Raw genomic sequence first — 23,025 nt, 5'->3', positions numbered from 1 at the left:
GGGTCACCAGCATCAGCAGTCTCATCAGACAGCATCCAGTTCATGACCATTACAAACACAAACTTAGCTGTCAGGTCACAGGCAAACTGGGGACCTTACTGAAGCCTCAGACAGCACAGAGTGCCCCCAAAGAGTCCTCTCCCTGAGCGTCAGCCAGCAGTCCCCCACCACAGACATTCTGCTCAGTGATAACAACAGACCCACCAAGAGCAGAGGAGACTCAGTATGAGCCTGGTCTCCACCTGGGTGGAGTCGAGGAGGTGGGATGGGGTCTCTCCCGTGAGATGTCCACATTTTACGCTTCTGGGAGCCCTTGCTGAGCTGGCACCAAAGCCCTGCTCACTCCCCATTAAAATCTGAATGACTGTGAATGGAAAGGGAAGGACCTCATGGAAAAAAGTGGGAGGGAAGACAGCACAAATGTGTCACAGGGGAAGAGAAAAAGATGACAGAGAAGAGGAGCCACATGCCGTGGGTGACATCCTACAATGGTACCAACACCCACCTCCGGCATCCAGGGCGGCCGCACTCCATCCCTGGGCCACAGAATATATAGTCCTGCTGAGACTTTAACTAGCTCCTGGGAGGGTCCCAGGTGACAGCTGGCCTCAGGCCCACCTGTCTCCTTCCCCTTCCCCCTACCTTCTCCTCCTCACGATAGACTCTGCCTCACCCACCCCTGCTAGGGAGGTGGACTCAGTAGGAGGATGGAGAGTTTTCCCTCCCCGCTAAAGATACATGTTGGGAGTCATTCCTAGAGTCCCAGGGCTGTCCTGGGTAACCCACCAAAGAAGAGCTGGCTATGAGGGCTCAGAGGAGCTCCCTAGTCCCAGCCTAGTTCACCAAGGTAAGTGGCAAGGACATGGGTCAGAAACAAGGCTGCAGTATCCCTTGAAGTGTTTCTGTTAAGACCCCCCAAAGGCTACCAAGCAGGCTCAGATCCAGCTGAGGTCAAAACCCCAGCAGCACGTGTGGCAGCCATGTAGGTGGACAAAAATACCTAATTATTTTTTAGGTTTGCTTTGGGTTTTAGAGGGGCAGCCCAGAGCCAGGGACAGCAGGGTCAATACCTGCTTGGTCTTTGAGTCCCTAAAATAAGAAACAGAGTGCTTAGATCATGCTGAGTGCTTAAAAAATGTGTCCTAAGTGAGGAGTACCGAAGAAGCCTCAAGTCCTGAGCAGCTCTGTTTCCAGCTCATGAACATCACAGCCAGCCAAAGGAAGAGTTGATGCAATTTCCCTTTTCTGGTTAAAAAGTAAGAAGTTAAAAGGATAGCTAAGGTGAAAGAATGCTGCTGAAGACCCCCTGGGAGAATGAATGGCCCAGCTGGACTTCCGGTATGTGGAGATAGAGCCTGTCCACATCTGTGGCAACAGCTCCCTGCGGAAGCAAGGACAAGGCCAAATCAAGGAATAGATAGATGTCACAGGCCTAGGCAGTACAGTAACTTCAGCACTTCACCCAGCTTGTGTAAAACACGAAAATATTGTATAACAATGTTGGGAAAACATGGAAAGGTAAAAGCAAAAAGACTGGACTTCATGGGAATTCTAGGATGCCAGTCTTAGCACAGCTGTTAGTCTATATTCAACTTCTCAAGATAATTAGCACACGTTCATGTAGTATCCCATTTTAGCCAAGTTATCTCCATGTTCACTGGCCTCCCATTGGTCTGTCTAAGCTCTACCATTGAAATCCAATTTCACACGTTCTGCCTGTCGGACACACTCAACAGAGGCCCACTCATTATCCAACAACCACTTGTGAGCCCTTCCCATGTGTCCGACACCACGCTAAGAGCCGGGGTACAAGGACCAAGAGAGTTGCACCATTGGTAGAGGCAGTCATCAGGGCTCCAGAAGAGGCTTCGCCAGGGTTGCTGAGAGAGGAGAGCAGAGGGTCAGCTCTGGACTTGGGAAGTCTTCACACGGGAAACAATGTGTAGGCTAAATCAGCCATGGGCCAGAGGGACAGCATGAGATAGGACTCCCAACAGAGAGGACAGCATGTGCCCACGAAGCTCAAATGCTTCCAAGGGGTCAGCATTAAGGATGTTCGTGTTTACAAACTAAACCACCCATCTTTCAGGAACACCAGGCCCCTTTCAGAGAGTTCACATCTTTTTTTCTGTGCCTTTATTTTAAACCAAACCTACCAAGGGAGGGTAAAATGTCAAGGTCTCCATCTTCAAGCACAGTCCATTTCAACTGCGGAAAATTTGGAAAAGTCACTCACCAGCATTGTGATCAGTTTCAAAGATGGACAGAGGTGGATAAAGGTCGGTTGAGGCCCCGGGTGCAGAAGAAAATATTGGGCTGCTTAAAAAAAAGAGAGACACAAAGGAAAATAAAAATATATGTTAACAATATTTTTAAATAAATAAAAAATATTATGTACTATTAATGTTAAAATTGCACATTTGAAACCAATTTGGTGTCATTAGAAAAAAGTGTAAAGTTAGGATTTTGTGGGGCCCTTCAGAAGTCGGGGCCCAGGGTGCACGCCTGATGCACCTGCTGTTAAATCCACCTCTGAAGATGGAACCATATGCTTTTATTGGGATTTCTGATGGGAGAGCAGGACCTTCCTCAGCAAATGAGACTGGTGACTCTGGCAGGTGGCAGCACTCAGAAGCTAAACTAGATGAGAAAACAAGAGACTGGAAAGTCTAGGCCAGCCCTTCACAGTCTCTCTGCAACAGCAGACTGTCCACCAGGGTCACTCCAGCAGGAAACCATCCCCAGTGGCCTCTGCTCACTGACCCACCCACACTCGCCTCTTGCCATGGTCTCTGGGAACAGAGACTTGCCAGCCTCATGGCATTGTTCTTAAAATCCGAAGCACTGATGGGAGAATGTATAGAGAGACCTGAAAAGTATACAAAACAAAGTACCATGTAGTATTTCTGGGACGGGTCTCCCCTGGGCCTGAAAAGCCCACCCCTTCCTCAGAGAATCTGACTCTTTCTCCTTGGGAAGTTTTCTCAGACCCACCAGCACCTCCTAGTCCCCACCCCTTGAACATTCACCAGCAACAACCAGGGATGGAGAGATGGGGCATCTTTCTAGGCTTTGCCCTGCCTCACAAGCCAGATTGCTAGCCAGACTTAGGGACAGAGCTGCCTCCACCCTTCTGCCCTGCTCTGGACCTTTCAAGTATCCCATCTTAAAGCCAATCATTTCTTCTATTAAGTGACTGACCCAACTAAAGAGAACTTGCTTCAAAGAAGAAAGATCCATCTTCCCCAAGACCCTAAAACTATGACTCAAGAACTATACTTTTTCATAAGACTCAGTAGTATGTCCCCTGGGCCCAAACCACTGCTTAAGGTTTCACTTTGTGGGGGAAATGGCTTTTCAGCAGGGACAGTGAGTTGTTAGGGTCCTAGGGACAAAGAGGGCAGGAAGTCATAGTGGTGCCCACTGCTGGAAGGCTCAGGGAGGAGTGAGCACTGAACAGGCAAATATGAAATATGTTAGTGCCATCTGTTGGCAAGAGTAAACGGTAACAAAGAAATGATTCTTTGTCAACATCAATTCAGGTAAGAAGAACGCTTATGCATCATCTAAAGAGCACTTTGCGTTTGCATGACTTTTACATCCAACTAACTGCCTCTTGGGATACTGAGCATTCAAGGTGCAGGACTTGGACGTGGAAAGCAGAAGGCAGCCACCTCAAACCTAGGTGTGACTGGGTCCCAAAGGGTGGCTTCCAATGCTGAGGAGACTGAGGATGTCTAACTCACTCTACCCTGACATCAAAGCCTGCAGGAAAATCCTCTGGTTAGCCAGAGTCCTCCCTGTCAGCCCCTCGGGAGAAGCAGACAGACAGTCCCAGGCCTGGAGCCTGTGCAAGATGCCTGGGGGGGTATGACCATGGAAATAAGATCTGGAGAGATCATTTCTCTAGGGAAGCCTAAATATTGATTGGGAACTCAGCTGTGTGGAGGAGGAGGAAGGGAGGAGACTCACAGGTAAGCCTGCATCGCTGAGCCTCCTGCTCTGAGCTCTCGGCCCCATTCACAGAGGTATTGGCAACGCAGCTGACAGGCCCCAGCAGGCATGAACTTTGGATGAAAGAGAACAGGAGTCAGAACCTGACTCTATCCTAGAGGGGGAAGGATGGTATCTGCCCTGAGATGGCAAGATCAAATCCCCAGACAGAAAGCAGGCATGCTTTTCCTCTTACCAAATCAGGATAGCCCAAGGGAACAGACAGCCCTCAGGGAGTACAGGAGAGGTGAAGGGAAAGAGAGAAGGGGCAAGATAATGGAATTATGAGGGAACTAGAACAGAAAGAGGCTCCTGTTCCCTCTCCAGGCAGAGTTACAAACTCCTTCAACCATTTGCCCCACAGAAACTTACTGAGCATCTACTGTGCACTGGGCATGGTGCTAGATCTTAGCTAAATAGTGATGAGTCCTGCCCTTGAGGAGCTGATCACTGATATTCCAAAGACCTCAGGTTCTGGGGAGCAACAACCAAATTACACATCTTTTTTATGTAGCACCATGTTCAGCAATAATGTAATGGATATGTTTACTAAATGAATATAGGAATGGTTGGCTAGGAGGACAAGTCTTGGTGAGCTTATACCCTGGTCCTTGAAGTTTAAGACCAGCTGGGCAAGGATGGTTTAACACTGAGTAATCTACAAACAGAAAAACAAAGAAAGCCATGAGATCGAAATATCAATGAATGTTACTAAGAGAATGGGCCTTACGAGTTCGCAACACAAGAAAAATTTTTGTAACTCTATGTATGGTGACAGATGCTAGTACACTAACTGTGGTGATCACTTCTCAATATACATAAATGTCAAATCATTATATTTACATCTGAAACTAACATAATTTATATTATAATTATATAACACTGTATGTTAATTATACCTCAATAAAAAAGACATTACAACAGAAACCAAAAAGTCTTCATAAAACTTAGTGATTGTTACCACTAATAGCAATAGCTGCTTCTGATGAAATTCCTAGAGAAACAGAAATTCTAGACATTTCATTCACATCATAAAGATGAATCATCTACCAGCATCATAGTTAAGGGTGAAATACCAAAGGAATTCTCATTTAAGTTAGGGAAAGGAAGGATGCCCTTTCTTATACTACTGCTTAATACTTGGCTAGGTGTCCTAACCAACATGCTAGGGCCAGAAAAATAAGTGAGACAAACTGTGCAAAGGTGAAGACAAAACTATCAATGATATGACTGGTCACTAAGAAAGCAAGAGAGTCAACTAACTTGTTAGAATAGATGATTTTAATTAAGTGGTTAAATCAATATATAAAAAATAGTAACCAGATAGAAAATATAATAAGAATCTTTATAGCAGAAAAATGTATGTTAAAAACAATGACTAAACTTATGAATTGAGAAAAATCTAGATCAAGAACTCCACAAAATAAAAAAAGAAAACTAAAATAAATGGAAAGGATAACACATTCTTGGATTATAGCATCTAAGGTGAGAGAAAATGTAGATACGTCTAGAAATTAACAAATTCATAATCAAAATAATTTTAAGAATCATTAAGGAAAGCGACATCATTATCAAATGTTTAAATGTAGCATAAAACTGCAGTCATTAAAAATATGGTACTGCCACAGAATATAGCATTGACACAAACAGATCAATGAAACAAAACGTAAAGTCCAGAAAAAGAATGAGTATGAGGAGCAGTGAGAGAGGGAGTGGGTGCAAGTGTGAGTGTGTGTGCAATGGTGATATACTATAATCAAAGAGCATTGCAAGTCACTGGAGAAAAGTTGATGACAGAAAAGGCAGCCAGAGGCATTAAAGGCTCCTGAGAGCTGAGCCCTGCAGAGGCAGGTGGACAAAGGGGTGGTGCTGGGACCAACACAGGCAGTTCAGCCTCCAAGTGGACCTGCCTCAGACACACTCTTCCGAGACCGATCTGGATCAGCACTGTTCAATAGAAATGCAGCATAAGCCACATTCTAATGTTAGTTTTGCTGGTAGCCACATTAAAAAAGAAAGAAAAAAACACAGGTGAAATTAAATTTAATAAACTACTTTATTTGACCCCGGCCAGTTGGCTCAGTGGTAGAGCATCAGCCCAGCGTGTGGAAGTCCTGGGTTCGATTACTGGCCAGGGCACACAGGAGAAGCACCCATCTGCTTCTCCACCCCTCCCCCTCTCCTTCCTCTCTATCTCTCTCTTCCCCTCCCACAGCCAAGGCTCCATTGGAGCAAAGTTGGCCCAGGCACTGAGGATGGCTCCATGGCCTCCACCTCAGGTGCTAGAATGGCTCAGGTTGCAACAGAGCGATGCCCCAGATGGGCAGAGTATCACCCCCTAGTGGGCATACTGGGTGGTCCCAGTCGGGCACTTGTGGGAGTCTGTCTCTCTGCCTCCCCACTTCTCACTTAAGAAAAATACAAAAATATTTTTTTATTTAACCCAATACATTCAAAGTATTGTCGTATTGTCTTCTCAACATATAATCAATATGAAATTATGTATAATATATTTGACATTCTTTTTTCATACTTGGTCTTCAAATCTGTTGTGCATTTTCCACTGACAGCACCTCTCAATCTGGACACTAAATTTTCATCAAAATATTTTCATAAAAGTTATAACTGAAAATGGAGGTTTACATTCTCAAGCTTTTCCAAACATACTGAAAAGTTTTCCAACAAATGAAATGAAGTATCGGTTCTTAAACTTTCATTAGGATTAATCAAAATTTAGTAAAATTAAAAATTCACTTTATTGGTCACATTTGCCATAATTTTTTTTCTTTTTTTTTTTTTAGATGCTGCGTCATTTTATTTTATTTTAAATAATTTTATTTTTTAATGGGGTGACATCAATAAATCAGGATACATATATTCAAAGATAACAAGTCCAGGTTATCTTGTCGTTAAATTATGTTGCATACCCATCACCCAAAGTCAGATTGTCCTCTGTCACCTTCTATCTAGTTTTCTTTGTGCCCCACCCCCTCCTCCTTTCCCTCTCCCTTTCCCCCCTCTCTCCGTAACCACCACACTCTTATCAATGTCTCTTAGTTTCACTTTTATGTCCCACCTACGTATGGAATAATGCAATTCCTGTTTTTTTCTGATTTACTTATTTCACTTTGTATCATGTTATCAAGATCCCACCATTTTGCTGTAAATGATCCGATGTCATCATTTCTTATGGCTGAGTAGTATTCCATAGTGTATATGTGCCACGTCTTTTTTATCCAGTCATCTATTGACGGGCTTTTTGGTTGTTTCCATGTCCTGGCCACTGTGAACAATGCTGCAATGAACATGGGGCTGGCCATAATTTAAGTCCTCAAAAGCCAGTCATATATAGCCAGCAGCTAATGAATTAGACAACGGAAGTCCAGAATCCTCTGCTGCAACTCAAAATTCAGGGTCTCACATTGACCACTATATCCTGTTGGAGATTCAGAATTACCGTGACTTTTTACACATCTGATATCAAACCCAAATTCCTCCACCTGTTAGCTTGTAATCATGGGCAAGGTTCCTAAACTCACTGAGCTTCAGTATTCTCATCTATCAAATAGGGATGACGCTGCCCATCCTGTGAAATTTAATCACAGGATTTAATAAATCTGAGGATTAAATGTAAATCACAGTGAGGTTGGCTCATAGAAGGCACTGTATGTTTGCTCTCTTCCCCTTATATCAGCATAGTATTTACAAAATGTTTTCTAATTTACTGTTTTATTTGCTTTTCTGACAACAGGATGGTAGGAAAAGTATTAGTATTCCCGTTTGAAAGATGAGAAGACAAAATTCCGAGAGGATGAGGGAACAGCTCAAAGTGACACACTGGACACAGTGCAGGAATTCTAACCCCAGTCCATCTGGCTCTGGACACAGTGCTTCTTTCACTGCCTTCAGGAATGCAGCCTCAGCTGTGCCTCACTCTCTTAGAATCCTCCTGCCTGCACCCTACCATCCAAGGGGTGGGAGGAGAGCCCTGGAGTGCAGGCCCTGGGGGCTCCTCCCAGGCAGACTGCCCGGAGGCTCTCCTGGCTCCTTGGCTCCCTGCCTCTTTCAGGCAGCTGGCCAAGAAAGCAAGATCAGGTGCCTGTGTAGACGCCCACAGCAGCACCTCCACCACCACCCCACTCCACCCCTCTGTGTAACCAGACATTGATTTCAAAGATATCTTGCTTAAGATTATATTTTACTTCCAAGCCATTTTCCTTCCCAATTGGAAGTATAAAAGAAAGCTTGGCTCAGATATGAAAGCAACCCAAGTGCCCATCAATGGACGAGTGGATTAAAAGGTTGTAGTGTATACACTGTTCACAAAAGTTAGGGGATATTTCAAAATGAATATGAAGCAATAAAAAAAGAGAAGTATTTGGGGTTTTTTATTAAACAAGAACATCAGAAAAGCAAATGACAAGTCAAAGAAAGTTGTTTGATTATGCAAATGAATGCAAACTCAGTTATTGTGATTGAGTAGCAAGTGACTTATTGGGGGGGGTGAACAGAAGCATGTCAAACTGGGTGAGAGTGCCACACATTGACTGTTCAGTAGGGTGTATGGTCACCCAAGACTGCCAAAACACACGGACAGCGATGGGGCAGGACAGGATCAGATCGCCCAGCAGTTCTTGTAGGGGATCCTCTGCCACTCTTGCTCTAGGGCAACCTCCAGCTCAAGAAGTGTGGTGGGAGGCATTGGACGGTTTGCCAGACGTCTTCCCAGTGCATCCCAAGTACGTTCAATGGGATTCAGGTCTGGAGAACGTGAAGGCCAGTCCATGTGTTTGATTCCTGCCTCCTGAAGCATGTTGTTGAAGAGATGCACACAGTGGGGCTTTGTCCACTTTTTTTCAATCCATGAAAAAAAGTTGTTTCCAATTGCTCCAGCCTAGGGTACCACTGTAGGGTACAGGACCTCATCTCGATTGCTGACAGCAGTCAGTGATCCGTTTCTGATGACGTGGAGGTCGGTACGACTACCAATGCTGATGCCAGCCCACACCATGATTCTGCCACCACTGAAGAAGTCCCTGTCTCACATGAAACGTGGATTCTCCCATGTTTCTCGCTCACGCCAGATCAGGACACAATGATTGTCAGGCTGCAGACTGAACCGTGACTCATCAGATAAAAGGACAGTTGACCACTCATCATGGGTCCAATGACGATGCTCATCAGCCCACCTTCTGTGGGTTCTAAGGTGTTCAGCAGATAACAGAATGCATTCCATTGGTCGCTGGGCATGCAGTCCAACACGATGGGGCTGATTTCCTACTGTCTGGGTGCATATCTGTCGTCTAGTGGCAGCAAGAAACTGTCCCCGCAGCTCTGTTGCACTGCTGCACCTGTTCCTTCTTGTCAGTAAGGTCAAGTAGCAGTCAGCTCCTGCTGTTGTGGCAGATGGGTGACCCTGCCCTCGTCTTCTTCATACTGTGCCAGTCTCTTAAAAGTGATTCCACAGTTTGCTAATCATGCTTTGGGATGTTCCAAGTGCTGTTGTCACTGTCGTCTGTGTTGGACCAGCTTCAAGACATCCTGTGGCTTTCCAGGTTTCGCATTCGGGCAAATCGTGTTGCGGGAGCATTGCATGGGCTGGGAAACTGTAGGATGTGCACTTTCAAGATCAGGGAACGTGCAGATACTCCAGGACTTTCAGCCTTTTGTATAGTGCATTTTCACCAGTGAAATAAAAGTTGGTTTTAGATCTCATTTACATAATTGAACAACTTTCTTTGACTTGTTTTTTGCCTTTCTGATGTTTTTGTTTAATAAAGAAAAACCAAATGCTTTTTTTCTTATCACTTTATATTTGTTTTGAAATATCCCCTAATGTTTGTGAGCAGTATATATAGAAGGGACTATTATGTAGACATAAAAAAAGAATGAAATCTTACAATTTGGGTGAACGTAGAGGGTATTATGCTAAGTGAAATAACTCATTCAGAAAAGGACAAATACCATACGATTTCACTTATACATGGAATCTAAAGAACAAAACAAACAAACAAACAAAATGGAAACAGACTCACAGACACAGAGAATAGACTGGTGGTTGCCAGAGGGTGGGGGTTTGAGGGACTGGGTGAAAAAGTTGAAGGAGGTAAGCAGGACAAATTGGTAGTTGCAGAATAGTCACAGCAATGTGAAGCACAGCATAGTCAATAATATCATAATAACTGTGTATGGTGCCAGTAGGTACTGGAAATATTAGGGGAACACTTTGCAAAGTATATGATTGCCTAATCAACTATGCTGTACATCTGAAACTAATCCAAATAATCTTGATTGTAAACTGTATAGTAATTGAAAAATAAAATTTTAAGTTCTTTTCAAAAAAATTTGTTGCCCTGGCCGGTTGGCTCAGCGGTAGAGCGTCGGCCTGGCGTGCGGGGGACCCGGGTTCGATTCCCGGCCAGGGCACATAGGAGAAGCGCCCATTTGCTTCTCCACCCCTGCCCCCCCTCCTTCCTCTCTGTCTCTCTCTTCCCCTCCCGCAGCCAAGGCTCCATTGGAGCAAAGATGGCCCGGGTGCTGGGGATGGCTCCTTGGCCTCTGCCCCAGGCGCTAGAGTGGCTCTGGTCGCGGCAGAGCGACGCACCGGAGGGGCAGAGCATCGCCCCCTGGTGGGCAGAGCGTCGCCCCTGGTGGGCGTGCCGGGTGGATCCCGGTTGGGCGCATGCGGGAGTCTGTCTCTCCCCGTTTCCAGCTTCAGAAATAAAAAGAAAAAAAAAAATTGTTAAATGAAAAAATTAAAAAACTAGATAAGATGTTCACAAATTTCAAACACTGATTTTGATTTCACTGATTTTGTAAAGTCAAAATCAGTAAGCCTTTACATCAAAGCACTTTTCTTTTATAACACATTGTATTAAATGTAGACAATAAAAAAGTTAGAATAGGCCCTGGCCAGTAGCTCAGTGGATAGTGCATCATCTCATCATACAGACGTCCCAGGTTCAATTTTTAATCAGTGCACACAAGAGAAGTGACCATCTGCCTGCCTCTCCCTCCCTCTCCCCCTTCTCTCTCTCTTCTGCTCCATAGCCAGTGGCTCAATTGGTTTGAGTGTGTGGCATCAGCCCCAGATGCGGTGGCCGGGTGGATCCCAGTTGGGGCATATGTGGGACTGACTGTCTCACTATCTACCGTCCTCTCACCTAAAAAATAAAAAAAAGAATAGTGGCTCTTTAGGTTTCCAAAATAATATAATAAAACTCCCCCAGGAGATCAATGAAGACAACTAGTAGTCTCTTACCTTGTCTATAAGTCTCAATGTATCAAACAAATACATTTTAGCATCCAAGTATTTATTAATATTATAGAATTTTAGCAAGATACATTTCCTAAAACTTTCACTATAAACTCAGGAAAACTATTTTTAGGCTGTTGAATGTCCTTAAACCCTTTAAATAACAATCTGAGCTCAGCACCTCAAGATCTGCTAAGTCCTAGGTAGTGGGTTTTATTCCCAAGGCCAAGCACTTAGAATAGTTACAAAATAAGAATATTTATTTCATAATAAAAAAAGAATACTTATTTCATATTGCAAAATTCTCATAGCCTCCCCCCCAGGCTATCTAATGCACTTTAAGGATTTTACATATTGATTTTTATGGAGGAGAGGGGAGTATCAACTCATAGTTGCTTCACTTTAATTGTTCATTGCTTCCTTGTCATATGTACCTTGACCAGGCAAGCCCTGGGTTTTGAACCAGCAACCTCAGCATTCCAGGACAAAGCTCTATCCACTGTGCCACCACAGGCATGGTATATCTAGTATACTTTAAATCATCAACAACAAATTTAACCAGAACAATTGAACAGTGGCACTTTGATAAAATATTGCTTGTTTTATGAGAAGTGAAGAGTTTCCTGAACATCGACCTAAATTCTGATCCCCTGACGTAGGATCTATAAACAATGGCTGACCTTTGCTTTGGAAAGGAAGGTCCTGGGGCAGTGTCCTGAGAGGGATGGCAATGATCTCAAAGAGACTGATGTTATCTATACAGCCATGGCCAGTATCATTGTCAAACCAGGCCCTACCCCCCCCCCACAACAGCAAGTCTGGCATTCACATCGTCTAGACCCTCTCAAAGCAGTTTCTTAATGAATTAAAATGAGCAATAAAATCAGGCAATACTTGTAGGAATTACAAAAAGCAAAACAACAACAAAAAAACAAGTTTTCTCTTTTGGTAATACACAAATAAGGTATGTAACTGACTGCTAGGCTTACTTTTAATCCCCAGCATAACGTTCTCTACACTGGAGTCATCTGCAAAGCTTTTAAAATGTCTGGGTCTCCTCAAAACCAGTCACACTGAGAGCTCTGGAGGCTGAATCAGAGGAGATACTTTTAAAGCTCTGCTGGTGATTCCAATGTGGCTGCCACCATGGTCCTCCCTGATTTCAGTTTGCCCTGTCCCTTTAGGACATGGATTACCTTATTGCAGGGGTCCCCAAACTTTTTACACAGAGGGCTAGTTCACTGTCCCTCAGACCGTTGGAGGGCTGGACTATAAAAAAAAACTATGAACAAATCCCTATGCACACTGCACATATCTTATTTTAAAGTAAAAAACAAAACAGGAACAAATACAATATTTAAAAGAACAAGTAAATTTAAATCAACAAACTGACCAGTATTTCAATGGGAACTATGCTCCTCTCACTGACCACCAATGAAAGAGGTGCCCCTTCCTTCCGGAAGTGCAGCGGGGGCCGGATAAATGGCCTCAGGGGGCCACATGCAGCCCGCAGGCCTTAGTTTGGGAACCCCTGCCTTATTGCAGTTCTTTCTTACAAAAGCATCTGGCTCAACAACAGAGAACTGGATGGTGTTCCACGGATTCCGTCAGCAATTTCACAGGCTGAGCAGCAGTGCATGTCCACCTGAGGCCAGGTCATTGTGCCCTATAAGTTCAAGTGTCTCTCAGTCTCAACAGAAAGTAATTATGACATGTCCATTTATTAAGAGACACTGTAAAAGAAATGCACAGGAAAGACCTCAAGTTCACTGCAAAGGTCAGATATGCTCATGAGGTGAACTACACATCAAGCAACCTAGGAATATGAAAATCCAGGTTTATAGGAAAGATTTGGAAGGCTTTCATTTTAGCAGCCTTTAAGTAATGTGCTTTCCTGGATTATGAGTTTTCATCTTGCAATTAATTTTCATAATTTGTTGTAGTTATGTTTCATAAAATCACCATGTGATAAAGTGCTGAAGAACTGCAAAAATTGTTAACATTAGTATTTTAAAAGGAAGAGTCAGGCCCCCTTACCCCTCCTCTCTGAAAAGAAAAAAACCCAGGGAAAGAGATTAAAGGGGCAAAAGTTAGTCAGTTACTAATCATAGTTCTCTGGAAGGACTGAGGCCCCTACTTGCTAGACAGCAAAGAAGGTAAAACTTATCTGAAAACTTCTTATTTCCCTTCCTTAAGAGCCTTTAGGAGACAATGTTTACATATCTTAATTAACAATTCCTACACTGATTCTAACTCTTCCTCCCCTCCTGGAGCCCTGAGAGTGACATATACCTCTAGGCAAAGGGATCAGGAGCCCACTCCCCTTGCTTGAAAAACCTGCATTCTGTAACATTTCTATGCTTTCTAATAATCATCCCTTTTGAAATTCTTTATATGTATAAAACTTGTAAACTAAAGCAAGTGGGGGCTAGCTTAGCCCCAACACAACACTTTTAGCAAAGGTGATTTCATTTAGCTTCTCTCCTTATCCTTAGGAGCATTTCTTTTTTTTCTTTTTTTTTTTTTTCTTTTTTTGTGGTTTCTTTCTTTTATTATTGATTTTAATTTATTGTGTTTACATAGATTCTAGTGTTGCCCTGAATGCACCCCCTCCCCCGTATTCCCCTCAACATCTCCCTTGCCCCCCTCCCTACAGCACCCTCCCCCTTCCCTTCAGGTTTATCCCATCCTGTCATCCCCTTTCCCTCTGTCCTCTTTTCCTCTGGTCCCTTTGATCTCTCCTCTTATCTCAATTCTGTTCCTCAGTTCTCATTGTTCATTGGATTCCTCAAGTAAGTGAGGTCATATGATATTTTTCTTTTTCTGCCTGGCTTATTTTACTTAAAATAAGCTAAACATTTCCTTGTGGTGACAGGGATAGGTGGTAGACACTAGAAGATTTGGGATGTCTTTGCCAGGTATGTAAAACAATTATCACTACTGTGTTATCCTGTAGTCTTGATGTGTAAGAATGCTTTTTCCTTTTAATAGATCCTATAGCTAAATGTTGTAAGCTTGTGAGCAATTGACTATTGTATCATGTTCCCCCTTACCCACCCCAACAAGTACTTGATTTTGTATAAAAAAAGATTCAGAACTGTATGAGAGCCTACATGATTTGGGACCATGCCCCATGTAGCTAACTATCTAGCTAATTAATAAACTTCTCAAATTTCTTCTGTAACCTGCCTGGTGTTTCTGTGTAACCCGTGGATTGCAGTACTTTATAATAACCATGAACACTGAATTACCAAATGCTAGCCACTGCTCCTAGGGGAAATACAGGGTTAGGTTCCTGCAAGCCTCTGGTCACAATGTTTTCATCAACAGATCAATACATAACCTTGTTTGATATGTGCTTCTGTTTAAAAGCCCCTTTTAAAATATATGGTGTTGAATCATGAACACTGAACTCATGGTCAGCAGCACTATAACTTATGCCTGAATCAAGCTCCTCCTCACATATTCTCTCTGTAAGGCACATCACAGTCTCCAGTGCTTAGAACCATCAGATAGAACTTCAGCACTTGGCTTGTGACCAATTTAAATGGTGAAATCACCTACAAAAATGCAAAGAAAAAAAAGTGGCACTAAGTAGACCACAAAAAGGACACTTGTTAACTTGACACTGTTTGAGAGTAAAATGACAAGGCACGGCATCAACTTCTTCAACCCAGCTAGGAATGTGTGTGCATTGGGTATTTTACACAGTGCAGGGCACATCTGCCAATGACTGTGAAAGCACCACAAGCCGAGAGAGTATGTATGTACCAATTCTAACATGTAGACAGATTCACAAATATGGATTCTACACATAATGAGGATCAACTATATTTGCATTTGTGTGTTACTGTTTAAGCAGCAGCAACCTGTTTTCAAGTGAAATACTGCCTCCTAAAATATAAGACAGATGAGAGGGGAACTGGTTAAAGCAGGGGCCCTGTTATCACAGCCGTCAACCTTCTTTTCTCCCCTGACCCTTGTCACCTTCCACAAAAACACCCTATGACCACCAGAGGAGGGCAGAGCAGGCCGGTAAACATACGGGCTATGGGTAAGATAACAGTGTGGGGAGGTCTGCGGCAAAGGAGCCCACATCTGTCACTAAAAGATATTGGCTAAGCAGTCGAGCCAGTGCTGGCCACAGGAACAGGCCTGGTGCTCCAGAGTGGACTTGTCAAAAGAAACCAGAAACCTAATTTTAAATAAAATCTTCCAATTGGAAAATGTTGCCTCAATTTTCTTAAATACCTTGAAAACCAAGCAGAACATCTTGCTTAGCTCCCCAGGCTGTGACCTTGCTTTTTAAAGTACTATTTAAATTACAAAAAAAAGAAATAAATAAAGAATTTAAATTACAGCTTTGCTCACACACCCACCTTTTCAAGAGTGCATTAATTGGTTGGTGGTGGTAGTGGTGGTGGTCGTGGTGGTCGTGGTGGTGGTGGTGGTGGTGACGGTGGTGGTGAACCAGGCTAAATTATACTTCTGTTTCAGCTATCCCACGGAGATGTTTTAAAGACCTTCATTTCAACCTGGCCCATGGTGGCACAGTGAGTAAAGCATTGCCTGGGAACACTGAGGTTGCTGGTTCAGAACCTGGGCTTGCCCAGTCAAAGCACATAAAGAAGCAACTATGACTTGATGCTTCCCACTCCTCTCCCCACCTCTTTCTCTTCTCTCTAAAATCAGTAAAATAGAAAGTCTTTTTTTTAATTTTTTATTTAGAGTGTGAGGACAGCAGGGACGGTGTTGGGTAAACAGTGTTTTTTAGGTTTGCTCGCTTGTATTGGGGCAGCGCCGTGTGTGTAGTCTATGGAGGCTACGGGTGCTTGCCTTCAGGGTGGCAGATGGCAAATTGCAGATTGCCTTCCTGCTTGGGAGGGGCGATGGTTTGCTAATGTTTCTGGAGAAGGGTTATTTTCCCCCCAGCCTGTTTTGCAGGAGTCTAGAGAAAGAGAGAGCTGAGGGGGCTGCTGAGGCTGGTGGGGGCCTGTGAGTCCGGGTGAGTACGGAATGCTGAGGGGCATGGGCGCCCTGCCTGTTTGCTCATCTGCCATTACGAGACTAATAAACAGAGTAGCCCACCATTTTCTGGCTCCACAGTTCTTTTACCGTCTGCCCAAATCCAATCTAAACCTGCATCTGCATGGCCACAGAGGTGGCCAATGGCCTTATAGATGGACACAGACAGATAAGAAGGGAGAGAGATGAGAAGCATCAACTCACAGTTGAGGCACTTCAGTTGTTCATTGATTGCTTTCTCATATGTGCCTTGACGGAGGCGAGGGGGTGAAGAGTGGGACTGGGGTTGGGGGGTTAGCTGAGTCAATGACCCCTTGCTCAAGACACTGACCTTGTGCTCAAGTCAGTGACCTTGGGCTCAAGACTGCAACCATAAGGTCATGTCTATGATCCATATGCAAGCCGGCAACCCCATGTTCAAGCTGGTGAGCCTTCACTCAAGCTGGTGACCTCAGGGTTTCAAACCTGGGTCCTCAGTGTCCCAGGTCAACATTCTCTTCAGTGCGCCACTGCCTGGTTGGGCAAAATCTTTTATAAATAAATAAATAAATAAATAAATAAATACACTTCATTTCTCTGTATCTCAATTTCCTCGTCTGTAAAAGCTAGATAATGACCCCTGTCATAGGTTATGATAATAAACAAATCAGACAGGTCATTGTTAAATAAATGAACCAATAGAAGACTGTATTTTTAAAACCTATTAATGGTTAAATAAATATTAAGAGATGACTTATGTATGGGGTTTCTTGCCAGTCTTGCCAAATAGAAATGGACACCTATCAAAGAATGGCTGCCCAGGCTAATTAAGCCATCAAATGTCTCACTGTTGGGTAGAAATATACTAACTAGATGCTAATCAAAATCTGAGACTGACAATTATGGCTTTGGTTCATTTCAAATGGGTAACAAACTAACTACCTATAAATACAACTGGTTTGCTAGAAGTGGCCTTCCAAGCATAGGTTTAGTTTGGCTATTTGTTCATTTTAGGGGGAAAGTTGATCATCAAACGGTCCTGGACGGGTTACCACTGATTTACATGAGAACCCTGGTCACACAAGTCTCACGCATTCCATCAAAGGACTTCTACATGGTTTCAAACTGGGAGACACAGAAAAGAGCCAAAATGTTATTATTAAACCCATGGACACCTAATTCACTGTCATCTATCATGTAACCATAGTACTAAACAAATATATCCCCAGGAGAACCAAACCTATACTGCAGGATTATGGTGTGTGTGTGTGTGTGTGTGTGTGTGTGTGTGTGTGTGTGTGTGTGTGTGTAAGGAGGGTGGGGAGACAGAGCAGTGAAAAGATTGTTTTTGTTTTGGTTTATTTTTACCCAGTTCACATAATCTTCCTGAAGTCCCTCCAACTTCAAAATATCTGCACTACTATTTAAACAGTATCTATTCAATTATTTGTACTCATTTTCATTTAATTATTTTATTATTGCCTTTTCAATAATTGTTAGTCTAGAAATAGGGCCATTATATAATCTTTTCCTGAAAACTGCTCAGATTAAAAAAAAAATAAACAAGACTCATGATGTGGCACCCAGCCACATGATAACAATAATGATGCAGCTGGCTGTTATTGAATGTTCACCGTGTGCCAAGCACCACCCAGCTGCATAATTGATGCTGTGCCCACCATAGCCAAGCACCATTCTAGGCAATATGGCACTAGGAATGCAGCAGTAAATGGAGCACTGATCTCTGTGTTGGGTATGATGGTGATAACTGCTATGGAGAATGAGAAAACAGGAAAGGGAGCAGGGAGAACTGTCAGAGGAGGGCTATAGTCTTAAATAGGGTGATCAGGAAAACCACTGACTGTCTGCCATGAAGGAAGTGAGAGGGAAAACCAGGGAGCTATCTGAGAGAACAGCATTCCTTCCCAGAGGAGGGAACAGCAGTGCAAAGGCCCTGAGGCAGGAAGACTAAAGAGAAAAACAGGAGCAAAAGCCAGAGAGATGAGGGAGGCCAGGACACACAGGGCCCCTGGGCTATTGGGAAGGTTCAGGCTTTTATGCTGAGTAGAATGGGTGCAGGTTTTTGTGAGAGGAAATGACATAAACTGACTTAATGTGTTAACAAGATCATTTGGGCAGCTGCAATAAATAGACTATTGACAGATGAGGGCAGATACAAGGTCAGTTAGGAAGTTGCTGAAATAATACAAGTGGCAGAACAGGGTTGTGACAGAACTGATGAGATGTGATCAGATCCTGGATATATTCTGGAAGCTACAGACAACAGGATTTTCAGATGAAAGTTAATTAAAAGGTTGAAGTTGCTATAAACTGACATGAAGAAGATGAGGTAGCCCTGGCCAGTTGGCTCAGCAGTAGAGCGTCAACCCGGCATGTGGAAGTCCCGGGTTTGATTTCAGGTCAGGGTACACAGGAGAAGCACCCATCTGCTTCTCCACCCTTCCTTCTCTCCTTCCTCTCTGTCTCTCTCTTCCCCTCCCACAGCCAAGGCTCCATTGGAACAAAGTTGGCCCAGGAGCTGAGGATGGCTCTACTATGGCTCTAGCCGCAATGGAGCAACACCCCACATGGGCAGAGCATCGCCTCTGGTGGGCATGCTGGGTGGATCCTGGTTGAGCACATGCGGGAGTCTGTCTGACTGCCTTTCAGCTTCTAACTTCAGAAAAATACCAAAAATAAATAAATTAAAAAAAATTTTTTTTAAAGAGATGAGGTGGAAAAAGAAAATACAAGTGTTTGGCCCTATTGAATTCAGCAGTCAGGCAGACATCCAAGTGGGGAGATCGAGATATTAGGTGGATGCATGAGTCTGGAGTTGGGAAAGGCCTGGGCCACAAATAAAAATGAGAATATTGTCAGCCCTGGCTGACTGGCTCAGTGGATAGAACGTAGGTCCAGTGTATGGATGTCCCGGGTTCGATTCCTAGTCAGGTCACACAAAAGAAGTGATCATCTGCTTCTCTTCCCCTCCCTCTCCCCTTCTCTCCCTCTTCCCCTCTCGTAGACAGTGGCTCAACTGGTTCAAGCCTCATCCCCAGGCACTGAGAATAGCTGGGTTGGTTCCTGCATCAGCCCTAGACAAGGTTTACTGGGTAGATCCCGGTCCAGGCATATGCTGGGGAGTCTGTCTCTCTACCTCCCCTCCTCTCACTTAAAAAATAAAAAATCATCCTAGAGCTTCTTCAATAAATGAATTTCTGTTCTGACAGAGTAGGGCACCCTGTCCCCTTGAGTACCCTGAACCAGTAACTGTCCTGGTTGTCACCCTCACTCCCTCACTGAGCATGACTTGGGCAGGACATGAACTGAGAGAAGAGTCTTCAGGGCTCCTGATCAAGAGCTCTGACCTTGCCTTTGTCCATGCATGAGTCCCCAGGCCAGTGCACTGATCTTCTCATACTGCCATCCTGGGGATAGTAGGGCTGTTTGTCCAGACACACACACACACACACACACACACAATTGTTCTACTACCCCATCGCACTGTCACTGTGGCCACCACATGCTACTAAAGGAAACCAAGTATTTTAACATTATGATGATTTAAAAGAAAAAAATGTAATACTATTAGCATGTCCCTTTTAAACCCAACAGCAACCATCCTAAAAGAAAAAAGACAATGCCAAGGATGATGGAGACATAGAAGCTTCAAGTTCTGTCAACTGAATCAATGGAAATTTTAACACACATGTGTGCAATCTATGAAATGAAACATTGAAGCACAGTGACAATTTGTGTAATGTGGGCTAAGTCCCTCAGCCACTGCACCCTTCGGCTCCTACCACCCCAGCTTCCTGGGACCTGTGATAACTGCAGACCAGCTAGAATGATACTAACATTAAGTTGGCTTTAGTTTATCTTTTTCATTCAGCAAATATTTATTGAGCATCTCCTATGGCCAGGCACTCTTTTAGGCTCCGGGGAGGCAGCAAAAAACAAAAGTCCCTACCCTTATGGAGATTACATAATCTTTGTTCCAATAAACAAACTTTTTATCAGGTGATGATTAAAAGCTACAGAGGAGAAAAAATCAGGGAAGGCAGCTAGGAGGGCAGGAAGGGTGGAGATTGGGGGGCTGACATCTTTAACAGGTAATCAGGAAGAGTCCCATTGAGAGACATTTGAGCAAAGACCAAGCATGTGGACATCCAGGAGAAGAAACAGCAGGTGTGGAAGAACAAAGGCAGGGATAGTAAAGAGCTAGAAGTTCTGTTTGAGCATTGATAAGAAGATGCTCCTGTGCAATGCTCAGGGTAAAGCCTGCAGTGTCTGTGAATGGCTTCTGTTCAGGAGACCTCTCTAATGATTAACAAAAGGTGAAACCCGAATCAGCTCTCAAGCCACAGTTCTTCCAGGAAACTGCTGCATTAAACTGGTCACTGGAGTCCAAAGCTGCACTCCACAGTCTCAAGACATCAACCCCCTGGGGGGACCCATCCTCAGTGTCCTCAGCATGCAGGACAAGCTAAGCCCTGATACTGACTGATCTTATGATTTTTGTGGGGATGACAGTCTGCCCACAGACTAGAACAGCAGATCTCAGTGTGGCCCAGGGACCTGTGGATGTGCCTATGACCCTTTCAAACAGTCTGTAAAGTCAGAACTATTTTCAAAATACTAAGATATTTTCCTCTTTCATTCTCATTCTCTCACAACTATACAGATTTTCTAGAAACTACAGGTGTGTGACATCACCGCATTTATGGTTAATGGCATGTGTGTTTGTGTATTCTCATGTTTTACTAATATTTCTGTTAACCCACATAAATAAAAGCTCTTTGGAGACTTTAATAAATTTTTATATTGTAAGGGGGCCTGAGACCAAAAGGTTTGAGAACTGACATAATAAAAGACCCATAAAGACAGATTTGAGAGAAACATTACTTATTAAGACTCACTAGTCATAATATAATTACGAGTTGGTAACAGATTTTGCAGAATAGGTTCTGCTTTCAGATGAAAGGATGGGCTTCTGCAGCGTATAAATAGCACACAGTGGCTACCTGGCAGCAGAGTTTGAAGCTCTCGCTGGTGCCGACTTCCACTCACACTGCAAGCCTCTCCACCTCCTAGAGGGAGAGTCCGCAGGTCGGCGCTTTAGGAACACAATGCGGCTGCCCGGGCAGCCCCACGGGCCAGGAACTGCTCGATTAATCATCCTCTCTTTTGCTGTAGTTACATCGATGAAGTAAGTGTATTAAGACTAGCCAGAGGTGGGCGTGGCCACGGAGGCTGAGCACCCGCCTCCGAGGGCACACAGGCCACCCAAAGGACAAGCCTAGGATCACTCTCCCCAGCGCCAGGGATCCACAGTGACAGGACCCACCGATACAAAGTCGCAAAATTCAACCTTCACAGCGCTCAGACGATAGGGACTTGAGAACGACATAAAATTCCGAGCGTAAGAAAATCGATCAGGAGAAGGAAACATTCGTCTAACAAGAGATCCAGCCTCGTAGACGCGAGATCTGCAGGGTGTCCGCTCAGCTTCTCTGCTCCAATAGCGCTGGCGGGCGAGGACAGGTCACTGGGCCCCTGTCGCCTCAGTTCCCCACACCCACACTAGCCGTGGCCAATGGCTAAGGACTCGAGCGCTGCCTGAGCGTGTAAACCCGAGGCTGTCAGATGTGGTCTCTCCGAGAATACTTCCGTGACCTGGGGCACGCAAGTCGCATAAGGGGTGTGGCTTCGACTCTCCAAAATCTCTTCTAACTCAGGATTGAATAATATGAAGGTTAAATCAAGCAGCTGCAGGGTGCGTTCACCATTTCAATAAGAACAGAAATTAAACACCAGGGAAGAGAGTAAAAACAAAGTCTCAAAGTAAATGAGCCCAAGTCCTGACCCCACACGGTGTTCGTAGATTCTTCCCCTGAACGTCCCCAACACCTGCTGGTGCCGCCCAGGAGACTCCGCAGGGCCCATTGGGGCTGACAGTGGTGAAGCCTGGGGGCAGGGTCTCAAGAACCTCTGAGCTGCACCCCTGCGGGACAAGCGCCCTGGCGCCGCAGGACCCACGAGCAAGGAGGCGCCGCTGTGGGCTGTGGAGCCCGCCTGCAAAGTCGGCTCTGTGGCTCCGTGGCTTGGTCCTGGTGCTCGGTGCTTCGGGGGTTCGGAAGGTAACCAACCACTAGGAGGTGCCGGGAGCCCCCGCCCGCGCCCCACCCAGAGCTTGAGCTCGCAGCGGGCGGAGACTGGCGCCGCGGCAAGATCGAGCTAGTGAGCAGGAGGTAGAGGGTGGGCAGAGGCCAGTAGCTCCAGGGCCCCTTCCTCCTCACTTCCTTCCTCCCGGTGGAGCCCCGCACAACAGACCGTCATGGTCACTTGGGGCCAGCCCTGACCCCTCCCAACACCTCCGCCACCCACACGCAGCCACGGAGCCCAGGCCCCGGGTTCAACGCTGCCAAGGCCGGTGGCCACCTCCGAAGCAGGCGAGAAGGGAAAAGTGAGGTTCCAGCACTGTGTTCTAAGTTCAACCTAAAATCGTATTGTCGCCTGCCCTTATGTCTGTGTTTCTGCTGCCAGTTCTGAGGGTGGCTCTTGACTGAAAGAGACCAAAGAAACAAACGAGGGGCTATTTTCAAAAGGAAGGTCCTTTAAACAAAATCGCATGGCAGTTTTGCCTGTAAAAGTGGGCAATAGGCCTGACCGGGAGGTGGCGCAGTGGATAGAGCGTCGGACTGGGTTGCGGAGGACCCGGAGGTTGCAAGCTTGAGCGCCGGCTCATCTGGTTTGAGCAAAGCTCACCAGCT

Source organism: Saccopteryx leptura, chromosome 3 (genome assembly GCF_036850995.1).
Source record: "Saccopteryx leptura isolate mSacLep1 chromosome 3, mSacLep1_pri_phased_curated, whole genome shotgun sequence".
Taxonomy (NCBI): domain Eukaryota; kingdom Metazoa; phylum Chordata; class Mammalia; order Chiroptera; family Emballonuridae; genus Saccopteryx; species Saccopteryx leptura.
This window is presented reverse-complemented; position numbering follows the sequence as displayed.